The sequence below is a fragment of the Bombina bombina genome, chromosome 4 (assembly GCF_027579735.1).
Source record: "Bombina bombina isolate aBomBom1 chromosome 4, aBomBom1.pri, whole genome shotgun sequence".
NCBI lineage: Eukaryota > Metazoa > Chordata > Amphibia > Anura > Bombinatoridae > Bombina > Bombina bombina.
The window spans coordinates 904,526,974-904,543,948 of NC_069502.1; the positions used below are offsets into that span (position 1 = coordinate 904,526,974).

At 38.5% G+C, this 16,975-nt stretch overlaps 1 protein-coding gene across 2 annotated transcripts in view; it reads right to left on the reverse strand.

The window, feature by feature from the left end:
* Positions 1-16,975, reverse strand: part of STRN (striatin) — a 574,950-nt gene that overhangs the window by 472,663 nt on the left and 85,312 nt on the right. The window lies entirely within an intron of this gene.

Sequence of the window (16,975 nt, forward strand, 5' to 3'; positions counted from 1 at the left end):
AAGTGAACAATTTTCCCAAAATGCTTAAATAACGTTAAATAAATCTAAATTTAACATTAAAATCGTTGGTTCATCCAAACATTACTGCACCCAGAAGGGCAGAAATAAGGCTCTTAAAGTACTTTAAAACAACAATTTGTCATTTACAGTCAAAAATACCCTCTGCACCTCGCCACAGTTTTTCTGTGGCACCTACCTGCCCCCAGGGTACTTCGAAACAACTTTCCAACACTCCAGAACAACTTGCTACAGCCAGAAGCCACCGGAGTTACTGCTTGCTGCTGTCTAGCCTGGAGGAAGTGCGCATCTGAGCGCACAAAAAAAGCCCCGCCCCTTAAGGTCAAAGCCAGAGTAGGCCCAAACACAACCGCATGGGAAAGCGGTTTTACACCTGAGTGATGCAAAACAATATAACCCCTCAAATACACCATCAAACATATGGATGTTAAATGCCAAAAATAAAAACGTTATACATCGTTTTTCTTTGTCTCTCCCAAGTCACATAATGCCCATATAAAGTCAACCATTATAATAAAATCTAGGTATTCCAGTAATATTAGGATTTCTGCTTACCCCATTCCCATACAGGAAAATAACTGCCAGCCAGTTCTGATATACCAAGTCTCCTCAGAATAAAAAAGGCTGCACATACCTTAATGCTGCTTGTAGAAAGAAACCGGTCTCCACCCTGAAGATGTCTCATGGTTACCTTCAGAAGTCTTGTGGGAACTAGCGTGGATCTTAGTTACAACTGCTAAGATCATCAACCTCAGGGCAGAAATCTTCTTTCATATCCCCCTGAGGAAAATAGTACTCACCGGTACCATTTAAAATAAATAACTTCTTGATTGAAGAAACAAAAACTAACACCTCACTTTACCATGTCTTCCTAGTATAACACAGGCAAAGAGAATGACTGAGGGTGGAGGGGAAGGGAGGGGCTATATATACAGCTCTGCTGTGGTGCTCTTTGTCACTTCCTGTTAGCAGGGAGGTTAATATCCCACAAGGATGAAATCCGTGGACTCGTCTCATCTTTGTAAAAGAGATATATATATATATATATATATATATATATATATATATATTATACACACACATATACATACATATATACACATATACACACACACATATATATACATATACACACACACATACACATATACATACAGGTATACCCCGCTCAAACAGCGGGTTAGGGACCAGAGCCCCGCTGTAAAGTGAAAACCGCCTTAAAGGGAAACAAGGAAGTTTTAGCTTTCTTTTCACTTGCCAGTGTGTTTAAAAAATTGAAAACATGTTTGAACTAACATATATTATGGGTGCAATAGTGCTACGTTTAGTTTAACAATCGCACAGCACAGTATTCAATAAATACTGTACCTATAAAATAGTGACAATTACTGTAGTAAATTTTGCCAGACTACAACAATGAGACACAGATTGCACTGAAATGCTGTAAACAGAGTGAACAGTGCATAACAAGATGGTGCCAGTCACTTTTCTCGCAATCTCACGATGATTACAGCACTGTTTTAAAAACCTTGGAGGTTGAACTTCAGCTCCACAAAGCGCTGTATTAGCGAAGCGCTGTAAAGTGAAGCGCTGTAAAGTGAGGTATACCCGTATACACACCCCTGTTTAAATGTCAGGTTTCTGTGATGTCAAAAAATGAGACAAAGATAAATCATTTCAGAACTTTTTCCACCTTTAATGTGACCTATAAACTGTACAACTTGATTGAAACATAAACTGAAACTTCGAGGTGGAGGGAAGTAAAAATACAAAAATAAAATATGGTTGCATACTTATAACTGGGGATGTAGCTGTGTTTAGAATTGAGCAATCACATTCAAAATCATGTTAAATAGGAGTCAGTACACACCTGCCATCATTTAAAATGCCTCCGATTAACCCCAAATAAAGTTCAGCTGTTCTAGTACGTCTATCGTGATATTTTCTTAGTTGCAACCTACAGCAAAAGCCATGGTTCGCAGAGAGCTTCCAAAGCATCAGAGGGATCTCATTGTTAAAAGGTATCAGTCAGGAGAAGGGTACAAAAGAATTTCCAAGGCATTAGATATACCATGGAACACAGTGAAGACAGTCATCATCAAGGGGAGAAAATATGGCGCAACAGTGACATTACCAAGAACTGGACGTCCCTCCAAAATTGATGAAAAGACGAGAAGAAAAACTGGTCTGGGAGGCTACCAAGAGGCCTACAGCAACATTAAAGGAGCTACAGGAATATCTGGCAAGTACTGGCTGTGTGGTGCATGTGACAACAATCGCCCGTATTCTTCATATGTCTGGGCTATGGGGTAGAGTGGCAAGATGGAAGCCTTTTCTTATGGAAAAAAAAAAAAACATCCAAGCCCAGCTAAATTTTGCAAAAACATCTGAAGTCTCACAAAAGCATGTCGCAAAAGGTGTTCTGGTTTGATGAAACCAAGATTAAACTTTTTGGCCATAATTCCAAAAGATATGTTCGGCGCAAAAACAACACTGCATATAAACAAAAGAACACCAATACCCACAGTGAAGCATTTTGGTGGCAGTATCATACTTTGGGTCTGTTTTTGTTCAGCTGGAACTGGGGCCTTAGTCAAGGTAGAGGGAATTATGAACAGTTCCAAATACCAGACAATATTGGCACAAAACCTTCAGGCTTCTGCTAGAAAGCTGAACATGAAGAGGAACTTCATCTTTCAGCATGACAACGACCCAAAGCATACATCCAAATCAACAAAGGAATGGCTTCACCAGAAGAAGATTAAAGTTTTGGAATGGCCCAGTCAGAGTCCATACCTGAATCCAATCGAAAATCTGTGGGGTGATCTTAAGTGGGCTGTGCACAAGAGATGCCCTCACAATTTAACAGATTTGGAGTGTTTTTGCAAAGAAGAGTGGGTAAATCTTGCCAAGTCAAGATGTGCCATGCTGAAAAACTCATACCCAAAAAGACTGAGTGCTGTAATAAAATCAAAGGGTGCTTAAACAAAGTATTAGTTTAAGGGTGTGCACACTTATGCAACCATATTTTTTTAGTTTTTTTTTCTACTTCCCTCCACCTAAACGATTTCAGTTTGTTTTTCAATTGAGTTGTACAGTTTATAGGTCACAATAAAGGTGGAAAAAGTTCTGAAATGATTTATCTTTGTCTCATTTTTTTACATCACAGAAACATGACATTTTAACAGGGGTGTGTAGACTTTTTATTGTGTGTGTGTGTGTGTGTGTGTGTGTGTGTGTGTGTGTGTGTGTGTGTGTGTGTGTGTGTGTGTATATATATATATCTATATCTATCTATATCTATACATCCCAGAATCCTTTGCTGCATTGGAAAATTGTAATTCAGAGGTTTTCTGTGGGAAAACAAGCCTCTGGGCCTGTCTAGATTTGTTAATGAACTACACAATGAGTTTATATATATATATATATATATATATATGTATGATATATATATATTTTAGGGCTGCACGATTTATCACATATGCGATGTAAAACCGCGATTAATCGCCGCGATTTTAAAACCAAGAGGAGTCGTGATTTTTTGCTACATAAAAAATTCCTTTAGAAGTGGCTGTAATGCATTGATTTGTGATTTCTTGCAAACCAGCTCCATCTAGTGGTTCCTTTTAGCACACATTTGTAAAATGGCCCTTTTACTTTCACTTTCTGTTCTCATAAGCAGCTGATCAATCTAGAAATCTAAAAGCAGAGCCAATGCAGGAATGAAGAGGAGGGAAAGCCACTTATATTTCCCCCTAGGGACGTATGCAGTCTGAAACTTAGGCTATGTAAACATTATGGAACCTCCCACACAATCTCCTACTCTCTGAGAAACGGCTTAAATACGTAGATTCTGTTAACCCCACGGCTCCCAAAAAGGCTAAAACTGCAGTCCCCTCTGCTGCTGGGTTAACTTTAACTGCATCTACAATGTATTTTATATCAGCGAGGCACAGCATTTCTAAAAGTAGCAGCCCCCCACCCATACTGCTATATGCCTGTAATGGATTCCTGGACAGGAGCAGGGCTCATTTTCAGTCAAATTAAAATGTTTAAAAAAAGAAGAAAAAAATATATATGTGTGTGTGTCTTACACTGCTTCATTTGTTAATCATACCACTGTCCACAGTTAGAATGACTGTCCAAGAAAACATGACGATGTTGTGTGTCATAAGACCTAATAACTGGCTAGTGGCTACTATTTACAGGCAGCAAATTTTATTTTAAGTATTTTGTGGTTTGTAATTTTTTGCTCCAAGAGTGTAATGGACATTGAGAAACATGTACATTAAGATTCTGTAGCATTAAATAAACTTTATAATGCAAAATGAAGATGTTAGTCATTTATAAGAAAATTGCGGTTAAAACGCAATCGCGTTTTTTTTGTTTTTTTTTTTAAATCGTGATTTTTTTTGCCCATATTGCCCAGGAGTTTTTATGGGGACATGTTTTGTTCTGTGACCCGACGTGTGACAAAGGTGTTAATATAACATCGAAACGTTATGTTTTTATGATATGTGCTTGAATTTGAATGAAAAATTGGATATTGTTCTAAGTCCAGTGAGTGCCTTTTTTCTATGATGGGAATTATCTACACCAACAGGAAGTGCACCCTGGCAGCTGTGACTTGTAAGACTGTGCTTATCCTTCTTGGTACATTGAGAGAAAATATATATATATATATATATATATATATATATATATATATATATATATATATATATATATATATATATATATATATATATATATATATTTATTAGGGATGCACCGAAATTTCGGCCGCAGAAAGTTTCGGACGAAAATGGCATTTTTGGCTATTTCGGTTTTCGGGTTTTTTTGCCTGTTATTTTCGGTAAAATTATTGTGTAGCATGTTTCAAATTTGATGCTAGCCTAGAGCTGCTGTTTAAGTTTATTACTTGACTTACTGTTCTGCATATAATGAGTTTTCTAGGACTATATTTTTTTTTTACCAATAATCCAAATAAACTGTTAAATATATGATTCTGTTACATAGAACTAAATGAAGAATAATACAGTATATTGATATTTATAATTGTTTTAATAGGGATGCACCAAAATTTTGGTCGCAGAAACATTTTGGCCGAAAATGGCATTTTTTGCCTGTTTTTTTTTTTACTTGGTAAAATTATTGTGTAGCATATTATTGTTTTAAGATATTTTTGTCCAATTTTAGTGTGTTACTTTCAATAAAAGTGTGGGCTTTTTTATTGGCTCTAATTATGCAAAAAAAAAAAAAAAATTAGAAAAAATACATTTTCGGTATCAGTTTCGGTTTTCGGCCAAGAATTTCCATTTCGGTGCATCACTAATATATACATACAGTGGGGGGAAAAAAGTATTTAGTCAGCCACCAATTGTGCAAGTTCTCCCACTTAAGAAGATGAGAAAGGCCTGTAATTTTCCATCATAGGTATACCTCAACTATGAGAGACAAAATGTGGAAACAAATACAGACAATCACAGTGTCTGATTTGGAAATAATTTATTTGCATATTATGGTGGAAAATAAGTATTTGGTCACCTACAAACAAGCAAGATTTCTGGCTCTCACAGACCTGTATCTTCTTTAAGAGGCTCCTCTGTCCTCCACTCATTACCTGTATTAATGGCACCTGTTTGAACTTGTTATCAGTATAAAAGACACCTGTCCACAACCTCAAACAGTCACACTCCAAACTCCACTATGGTGAAGACCAAAGAGCTGTCGAAGGACACCAGAAACAAAATTGTAGACCTGCACCAGGCTGGGAAGACTGAATCTGCAATAGGCAAGCAGTTTGGTGTGAAGAAATCAACTGTGGGAGCAATAATTAGAAAATGGAAGACATACAAGACCACTGATAATCTCCCTCGATCTGGGGCTCCATGCAAGATCTCACCCCGTGGGGTCAAAATGATCACAAGAACGGTGAGCAAACATCCCAGAACCACACAGGGGGACCTAGTGAATGACCTGCAGAGAGCTGGGACCAACGTAACTAAGGCTACCATCAGTAACACACTACACCGCCAGGGACTCAGATCCTGCAGTGCCAGAAGTGTCCCCCTGCTTAAGCCAGTACATGTCTGGGCCCGTCTGAAGTATGCTAGAGAGCATTTGGATGATCCAGAAGCAGATTGGGAGAATGTCATATGGTCAGATGAAACCAAAGTAGAACTGTTTGGTAGAAACACAACTCGTCGTGTTTGGAGGAGAGAGAATGCCGAGTTGCAACCAAAGAACACCATACCTACTGTGAAGCATGGGGGTGGCAACATCACGCTTTGGGGCTGTTTCTCTGCAAAGGGAACAGGACGACTGATCCGTGTACACGAAAGAATGAATGGGGCCATGTATCGTGAGATTTTGAGTGCAAACCTCCTTCCATCAGCAAGGGCATTGAAGTTGAAACCTGGCTGGGTCTTTCAGCATGACAATGATCCCAAACACACCGCCCGGGCAACGAAGGAGCGGCTATGTAAGAAGCATATCAAGGTCCTGGAGTGGCCTAGCCAGTCTCCAGATCGCAACCCCATAGAAAACCTTTGGAGGGAGTTGAAAGTCTGTGTTGCCCAGAGACAGTCCCAAAACATCACTGCTCTAGAGGAGCTCTGCATGCAGGAATGGGCTAACATACCAGCAACAGAGTGTGACAACCTTGTGAAGACTTACAGAAAACGTTTGACCTCTGTCATTGCCAACAAAGGATATATAACAAAGTATTGACATGAACATTTGATATTGACCAAATACTTATTTTCCACCATAATTTGCAAATAAATTCTTTCCAAATCAGACAATGTGATTGTCTGGATTTGTTTCCACATTTTGTCTCTCATAGTTGAGATATACCTATGATGAAAATCGCAGGTCTCTCTCATCTTCTTAAAGGATTACTTTCTGTTATAATTTTTAAGCTAAACAACTAACATATTAAAGTTAATAAACATTAATTAAAACCTACTGACCTATATTTTCTCCAAAACGAAGTTTCATAACGTTCTAAAAGTTATATCTTTTATTCGCCGATGATGTCACGTTATCCTGCCCACTATTTTCAGCACTGAGTGTTCAAAATACTTAAACCAATAACTTTGTGTTTAAAGCGCCATTTTGAAACCTAGGTAATGTAAACGGATTGGTACAGAGCAAAAGGATACCCACGGAGTGGGTTTGGAAAACAATTAAATTTGCAGACAAGATTTCTGATATACGGTAGAGATATGTTAATGAAATGCTATTGATAAAAAGCGTATTTGGGGTAGTTAGTTAGTTAGTAACAGGCATAGAAAATATTTACTTACAGTGGCCCTTTAAGGAGAACTTGCACAATTGGTGGCTGACTAAATACTTTTTTGCCCCACTGTATATATACACACACACACATACATACACATACACATATATGCAATTGTAAACAAAATTTCCAATTTAATCAGAATCATGAAATTTAAATTTTCAAAGCGCTATGTCTCTTGAAAATGTCATCTATAATATACCTATAACCAGGGTTGGTGTATTTTTTTTAACACCAATTAAAAACAGAAATATTAAAACAAGGAGTCTTAGAGACGTATGCTGGACAGAAATTTGCACAAGTTTTTAAAAATTCACACAAAATCAATAAACACCTGGCAGCCAAAATTAACTGTGCACTTATTTCCTTCCTGTGGACTATACTCCTGAATCATGTTCTGTAGAAAAAGGAGGGGAGTATTGGTGGAATAGAGTGGTGTAAGACTGGAGGACAAGCTGTGCAAGTGAGCCCTTTTGCGTTTGTTTATGCACAAATTATATAAACCTTGAGACTTGTGATAAGTCATACTGCTTTCCCTCATTCTCACTTTTGTCTATTTCTGTCTTCTGTTTGTCCTGTCTTGTGGTTTGCTCTGCTACCTCTCCATCTTTGTCCGATTTTACTTCCAGTCTCTTTTCTCTGGCACTTATGGTATCTCCCAAAGTGTCTAGCTTATTTAAACCTCAAAGTCTTCATCATGCCCCTGACACTGCTCCTTTTAGGAGCCTTGTAGCTCTATGTAGCGTTAAGGTTGCTGCCTCACGTACCATCTCTCTGGCTATAACAATTTATAGGACCTGTAGCCCTCAACACAGTGCCCTCTATGACAGTGTTTCTCAACCGTGGTCCTCAAGTACCCCCAACAGGCCAGGTTTTCATTATAACTGAATCAGTGCACAGGTTAAGTAATCAGTAACACCATGGTTACTAACCGGCACTACCTCATTAGCAAAACTCAAAAAAATATTTTAATAACATAATTGCAGTAATTACTTTTGTAATTAGTAAGTCATAGAAATCATGTCATCTAAATTATCATAGTGCAGAATTATTTAACATTATTTTAGCCAAACTTTATTCAACATAATATTGCCGGTAAAATCAGATTATAAGAGAGGGTATTTCAGACCGCCGCTCTTGCTCTACTGAGCGAGTCTGGTTTTCCCCCTGAGCACATCTGGGCAGCTGTCTAGTCACAGCCCGGCCCGATCGCGCCATTACACTCAATGCAGCTCGCTCCCGCTATCAGACAGAGCTGTACTCAGTGCAGTTTAAAATGTCCCTTTAACAAAACAGTAGTGGAGGCCTAGAGGAAGTTGTGCTGGAGACGAAAGTAAAATGCTGTATTCAAAAGGAATGCATTGCTGGTTTCTCTTAGCAAGAGGGTAACTGAAAAAAATGATGTAAAGTTCTTTGTGGAAGTAAATGCATAGAACAATCTTTTTAAACCGGAATTAAAAAATGCAGACATTTTCTAAGAGCTGATATTTTGCACAAAGATATGATCTAATTTGAAAACATCATATCAATTTCTTAGAGACTTTGTAGGTTTACACAGGACCCTATTCATACAGCATTCCTCGAATAGTTTGTGAATGCTGTAGCTAACTATTGTGACTCTTTGGTATGTGGAATTTTCAGTTCTGATTCTACACTCTACTGGTAGACAAACATCGTACAAAAACAAACATTTTATTTCTTAGATTAATTAAAAACTAAAAACAAACTTTAAAACAAGTATTAAACTAAAGAACTCCGGTGTAACCATAACATTTAGGACAATTCTAATGATGCATAAACATGGCATGATTATGACCATAATCCTTTATTTTTAAAGAGAATATTTATCAACAGTGCTTTGACATTTGGTGATAAGATTATAGAGCACGAAAGTTAAATCACCTTTAACAGAATTGGTTTGTGAGCTTCAAATAATAATAATGGAAAACTGACGGAAAAGGTAAAATAAAGTGGAAGATCTGAAAGAAGAAGAAACAATCAAGGAAGGAAAACAGTGATCGACAAATCTGTATAAAAATTCGGAGCCAGTAAGAATATTTAGGAGCCAGAGATTGGTAGTTTTATATAGATATATAGAGAATAATCCAAAAAGATAGGAGCCAGTGGCTCCCGGGTTTGTCGAGCCCTGTCAAAGTGTAAGGTGTGAAACAGCCTGGAGGAGTGTGAACATTTTAGGCGTGGAGGTGTGTAAATAAGTTTTTATTGAAGTTACAACAGGTACATAATTTAACATGAGAATGTAACAAGATTATTCAGCGAATATCTGCAGTAGGGCTGCAACCAACGATTATTTTCATAATCGATTTATCGGACTTTTATTTTTTTGATTAATCGACTAATCAGATTAAAAAAAAGAATCAATAATTGTTTCCTATATTTTAAATAAAATACACATACTGAGTGTTACAAATATAAACTTCAGACTAAAACTTTACATTAAACAACTGTTTGTCCAATTTTTAAGCAGCAGAGAACAGTTTTATAATTAAACAAAACAAAAACAAAACCTGTTTGAAAAGAGGTAGAACTAGAAAGAGTTAGACTATCACTGTTAATAACATTCTGTTATTCACTCTTTCAGAAACTTTGCATTGAAATGCAAAAATCTCAACATGTCCACATTCTCCTGGCTGAGGCTGGTTCTCTGTTTGCAGCTATATTTCCTGCAGCAGAGAAAAGGCACTAAGATGGTGTTGAGATGTATAAGTAGGGTTTCACCAAAGTCGGATATTTATCTTTGTTAAGCTCTTCACCAACGCAAAGGGGTTTTCACCATGGCAAGGGGCCTCTCGATAAAGTAACCCTTGACTTCATTCTAACATAAAAAATAACTTGAATATCTATATGCAATGGTAAATAACCAGCTATAAGGTTAGGGGAAATATCTAGTCCGCTCTAAAAATAACATATATACTTATATAGGTTGAATCTGGTACATATTATCACAATATATTAAAAATATAAAAAACAATAAAAAAACAAATCAAACGCGCTAAGGACTGTATATCAATAACAGGACAAAGCCTTACACATTTATTTTTACAGTACATATAATCAGCAATAACAAGCAAAACGCTAATAATTGTGCAAACAGATAATAATGCACATCAATTTAAATAACTCCCATCAGTCTAGGGGCTAGGTGTAAATAACAAGCTCAGCACTATATTATGCAAAGCATAGTTCCAAATCACCTGATTTAATATAAACAATCCAAATGAGGACTATTATATCTGGGTTGCACATAAGCCTGGGGTAGTTGTAAACGTATACTGTCCTGAAAAAGTGAAAAGTAGACGTCTGTAGATGTCCTTTAGGCTAAGGACATAACCATAAAACACAATACCATATGCAGGAGTTCATTGGAGTGAAGCAGCTGGTGTTGTGCACAGACCAACTAATTGCAAACTGACTAATCGATTATGAGATTCGTTGACAACTATTTTCGTAATCGATTATGATCGATTATGACTATTAGTTGTTGCAGCTCTAATCTGCAGATATTACAAGAAGTAGGGAGGCTAGTTTAGATAACCTCATTTTATAAACTTAAATATATAGGTAATAACGGAGTGACCAAAAACCACTTTAGTAAAACAAACCCCCCAAACCAAGCTGAAACCACTCTTGGGTCTCAAAACATAAGATAGATTATAATTGATAAGGGGCTCCTAAGCATTGCGTCCCTGCTTTTCAAATAAAGATACCAAATGAACAAAGAAAAATTTATAAACAGAAGTACCGGTAAATTAAAAACCAAAATTTATGCTTACCTGATAAATTTATTTCTCTTGTGGTGTATCCAGTCCACGGATTCATCCATTGCTTGTGGGATATTCTCCTTCCCAACAGGAAGCTGCAAGAGGATCACCCACAGCAGAGCTGTCTATATAGCTCCTCCCCTAACTGCCACCTCCCAGTCATTCGACCGAAGACTAGCAAGAGAAAGGAGAAACTATAGGGTGCAGTGGTGACTGTAGTTTAAAAATTAAAAAACACCTGCCTTAAAATGACAGGGCGGGCCGTGGACTGGATAAATTTTGTTTTCTCTTGTAAGGTGTATCCAGTCCACGGATTCATCCATTACTTGTGGGAGACCAATACCAAAGCTATAGGACACGGATGAAGGGAGGGACAAGGCAGGGGCTTAAACGGAAGGCAGCACTGCCTGTAAGACATTTCTCCCAAAAATAGCCTCCGAAGAAGCAAAAGTATCAAATTTGTAGAATTTAGAAAAAGTATGAAGCGAAGACCAAGTCGCCGCCTTACAAATCTGTTCAACAGAAGCCTCATTTTTAAAGGCCCATGTGGAAGCCACCGCTCTAGTGGAATGAGCTGTAATTCTTACAGAAGGCTGCTGGCCAGCAGTCTCATACGCTAAGCGGATTATACTTCTTAACCAAAAAGAAAGAGAAGTTGCTGAAGCCTTTTGGCCTTTCCTCTGTCCAGAGTAGACAACAAACAATGCAGATGTTTGACGAAAATCTTTAGTAGCTTGTAAATAAAACTTTAAAGCACGAACCACGTCAAGATTGTGTAATAGACATTCCTTTTTTGAAGAAGGATTAGGACACAGTGACGGAACAACAATCTCTTGATTGATATTCTTATTGGATACCACCTTAGGAAGAAACCCAGGTACTTGTAACTACCTTATCTGCATGGAAGATCAGATAAGGGGAATCACACTTCAAGGCAGATAACTCTGAAACTCTTCGAGCCGAAGAGATAGCTACCAAGAACAGAACTTTCTACCAGTATCCAACCCCCTAAACAGCTCAAAATCATCAAAAACTACAAAGCCAAGAATTCAACTCTTTTGCTCCAGTTAGTGAGGAAGACGTTTCCGAAGGTATATTGTCCTCTTACCTTACTACCCGTCACCTCAATCTCATCCCCTTGCAGCTATTACCCTCCCTCTCTCCTACTCTTACTCCTATCCTTACACACATCACTTTCAACATCCCCCTCAAAACCAGTATATTTCACTGAGCTCTTAAAACATGCATTAGTCACACCTATCCTCAAAAAACTCTTCATCCAACCTCCTCATTTCACTACTCACCCTTGCCTCTATACTTCTGGAAAAAACATAATTTATGTAAGAACTTACCTGATAAATTCATTTCTTTCATATTAGCAAGAGTCCATGAGCTAGTGACGTATGGGATATACATTCCTACCAGGAGGGGCAAAGTTTCCCAAACCTCAAAATGCCTATAAATACACCCCTCACCACACCCACAATTCAGTTTAACGAATAGCCAAGAAGTGGGGTGATAAGAAAGTGCGAAAGCATAAAAAATAAGGAATTGGAATAATTGTGCTTTATACAAAAATCATAACCACCACAAAAAAAGGGCGGGCCTCATGGACTCTTGCTAATATGAAAGAAATGAATTTATCAGGTAAGTTCTTACATAAATTATGTTTTCTTTCATGTAATTAGCAAGAGTCCATGAGCTAGTGACGTATGGGATAATGATTACCCAAGATGTGGATCTTTCCACACAAGAGTCACTAGAGAGGGAGGGATAAAATAAAGACAGCCAATTCCTGCTGAAAATAATCCACACCCAAAATAAAGTTTAATGAAAAACATAAGCAGAAGATTCAAACTGAAACCGCTGCCTGAAGTACTTTTCTACCAAAAACTGCTTCAGAAGAAGAAAATACATCAAAATGGTAGAATTTAGTAAAAGATTTGTCTTTCAAGGAACTTGCGGACAAACCTTTATCTAAACCATCCTGAAGAAAAATAAGTCTTCCAGACTCTATAATATATCTCTCTAGATACAGATTTACGAACCTGTCACATAGTATCAATCACAGAGTCAGAGAAACCTCTTTGACCAAGAATCAAGCGTTCAAACTCCATACCTTAAAATTAAGGTTTTGAGATTCTGATGGAAAAAAGAACCTTGAGACAGAAGACTGGTCTTAACGGAAGAGTCCACAGCTGGCAAGAGGCCATCCGGACAAGATCCGCATACCAAAACCTGTGAGGTCATGCTGGAGCTACCAGCAGGACAAATGAACATTCCTTTAGAATATTGGAGAATACCCTTGGAAGAAGAACTAGAGGCGGAAAGATATAGGCAGGATGACACTTGTAAGGAAGAGATAATGCATCCACTGCCTCCGCCCGAGGATCCCGGGATCCGGACAGATACCAGGTAAGTTTCTTGTTTAGATGAGAAGCCATCAGATCTATTTCTGGGAATTCCCACATTTGAACAATCTGAGGAAATACCTCTGGGTGAAGAAGACCATTCGCCCAGGTGCAACGTTTGGCGACTGAGATAATCCGCTTTCCAATTGTCCATACCTGGGATATGAACCGCAGAGATTAGACAGGAGCTGGATTCCGCCTAAACCAAAATTCGAGATACTTCTCTCATAGCCAGAGGACTGTGAGTCCCTCCTTGATGATTGATGTATGCCACAGTTGTGACATTGTCTATCTGAAAACAAATGAACAACTCTCTCTTCAGAAAAGGCCAAGACTGAAGAGCTCTGAAAATTGCACGGAGTTCCAAAATATTGATCGGAAATCTCACCTCCTGAGATTCCCAAACCCCTTGTGCCGTCAGATACCCCCACACAGCTCCCCAACCTGTAAGACTTGCATCTGTTGAGATTATAGTCCAGGTCGGAAGAACAAAGAAGCCCCCTGAACTAAACGATGGTGATCTGTCCACCATGTCAGAGAGTGTCGTATAATCGGTTTAAAGATATTAATTGAGATATCTTTGAGTAATCCCTGCACCATTGGTTCAGCATACAGAGCTGAAGAGGTCGCATGTGAAAACGAGCAAAGGAGATCGCATCTGATGCGGCAGTCCTAAGACCTAAAATTTCCATGCATAAGGCTACCAAAGGGAATGATTGTGACTGAAGGTTTGACAAGCTGATATCAATGTTAAACTTCTCTTGTCTGACAAGGACAGAGTCATAGACACTGAATCTATCTAGAAACCTAAAAAGGTTACCCTTGTCTGAGGAATCAATGAACTGATTGGTAAATTGATCCTCCAACCATGAGCTTGAAGAAACACCACAAGTCGATTCGTATGAGATTCTTCGAAAATGAGAAGACTGAGCAAGTATCAAGATAACGTCCAAATAAGGAAATACCAAAACCCTGTTCTCTGATTACAGAAAGAAGGGCACCGAGAACCTTTGAAAAAAATTCTTGGAACTGAGGCTAGGCCAAACGGTAGAGCCACAAAACTGGTAATGCTTGTCTAAAAAGAGAATCTCAGACACTAAAAGTGATCTGGATGAATCGGAATATGCAGATACACATCCTGTAAATCTATTGTAGACATATAATGCCCTTGCTAAACAAAAGGCAGGATAGTCCTACAGTAACCATCTTGAATGTTGGTATCCTTACATAACTATTCAATATTGATAGATCCGGAACTGGTCTGAAGGAATTGACCTTCTTTGGTACAATGAAGAGATAAAATAAAACCCCAGCCCCTGTTCCAGAACTGGAACTGGCATAATTACTCCAGCCAACTCTAGATCTGAAACACATTTCAGAAATGCTGAGCCTTTGCTGTGTTAACTGGGACACGGGAAAGAAAAAAATCTCTTAGCAGGAGGCCTTAACTTGAAGCCAATTCTGTACCTTTCTGAAACAATGTTCTGAAACCAGAGATTGAGAACGGAATTGATCCAAATTTCTTTGAAGAAAACGTAATCTGCCCCATACCAGCTGAACTGGAATAAGGGCAGCACCTTCATGGGTACTTAGGAGCTGGCTATAGGTTTCTATAAGGCTTGGATATATTCCAAACTGGAAATAGTTTCCAAACTGATACCGCTCCTGAGGATGAAGGATCAGGCTTTTGTTCCTTGTTGTGAGAAAAAGAACGAAAAATGATTATTAAACCTAAATTTACCTTGGATTTTTTATCCTTTGGTAAAAAAGTTCCCTTCCTTCCAGAAACAGAGATAATAATTTATTACCCTGAAAAGAAAGGGAAAGCAAAGTTGACTTAGAAGACATATCAGCATTCCAAGTTTAATCCATAGAGCTTTTCTAGCTAAAATAGCTAGAGACATATACCTGACATCAACTCTAATGATATCAAAAGATGGTATCACCAATAAAAACATAATTTATGCTTACCTGATAAATTCCTTTCTTCTGTTGTGTGATCAGTCCACGGGTCATCATTACTTCTGGGATATAACTCCTCCCCAACAGGAAATGCAAGAGGATTCACCCAGCAGAGCTGCATATAGCTCCTCCCCTCTACGTCAGTCCCAGTCATTCGACCAAGAAACAACGAGAAAGGAGTAACCAAGGGTGAAGTGGTGACTGGAGTATAATTTAAAAGATATTTACCTGCCTTAAAACAGGGCGGGCCGTGGACTGATCACACAACAGAAGAAAGGAATTTATCAGGTAAGCATAAATTATGTTTTCTTCTGTTATGTGTGATCAGTCCACGGGTCATCATTACTTCTGGGATACCAATACCAAAGCAAAAGTACACGGATGACGGGAGGGATAGGCAGGCTCATTATACAGAAGGAACCACTGCCTGAAGAACCTTTCTCCCAAAAATAGCCTCCGAAGAAGCAAAAGTGTCAAATTTGTAAAATTTGGAAAAAGTATGAAGCGAAGACCAAGTTGCAGCCTTGCAAATCTGTTCAACAGAGGCCTCATTCTTAAAGGCCCAAGTGGAAGCCACAGCTCTAGTGGAGTGAGCTGTAATTCTTTCAGGAGGCTGCTGTCCAGCAGTCTCATAGGCTAAACGTATTATGCTACGAAGCCAAAAAGAGAGAGAGGTAGCAGAAGCTTTTTGACCTCTCCTCTGTCCAGAGTAAACGACAAACAAGGAAGAAGTTTGGCGAAAATCTTTAGTTGCCTGCAAGTAGAACTTGAGGGCACGAACTACATCCAGATTGTGTAAAAGACGTTCCTTCTTTGAAGAAGGATTTGGACACAAGGATGGGACAACAATCTCTTGATTGATGTTCCTGTTAGTGACTACCTTAGGTAAGAACCCAGGTTTAGTACGCAGAACTACCTTGTCTGAGTGAAAAATCAGATAAGGGGAATCACAATGTAAGGCTGATAACTCAGAGACTCTTCGAGCCGAGGAAATAGCCATTAAAAACAGAACTTTCCAAGATAACATTTTTATATCAATGGAATGAAGGGGTTCAAACGGAACACCCTGTAAAACGTTAAGAACTAAGTTTAAACTCCATGGTGGAGCAACAGCTTTAAACACAGGCTTGATCCTAGCTAAAGCCTGACAAAAGGACTGGACGTCTGGATTTTCTGACAGACGTCTGTGTAACAAGATGGACAGAGCTGAAATCTGTCCCTTTAATGAACTAGCTGATAAACCCTTTTCTAAACCTTCTTGTAGAAAAGACAATATCCTAGCGATCCTAACCTTACTCCAGGAGTAACCTTTGGATTCGCACCAGTATAGGTATTTCCGCCATATTTTATGGTAAATCCTTCTGGTAACAGGCTTCCTAGCCTGAATCAGGGTATCAATAACCGACTCAGAAAAACCACGTTTTGATAAAATCAAGCGTTCAATTTCCAAGCAGTCAGCTTCAGAGAAGTTAGATTTTGATGTTTGAATGGACCCTGTA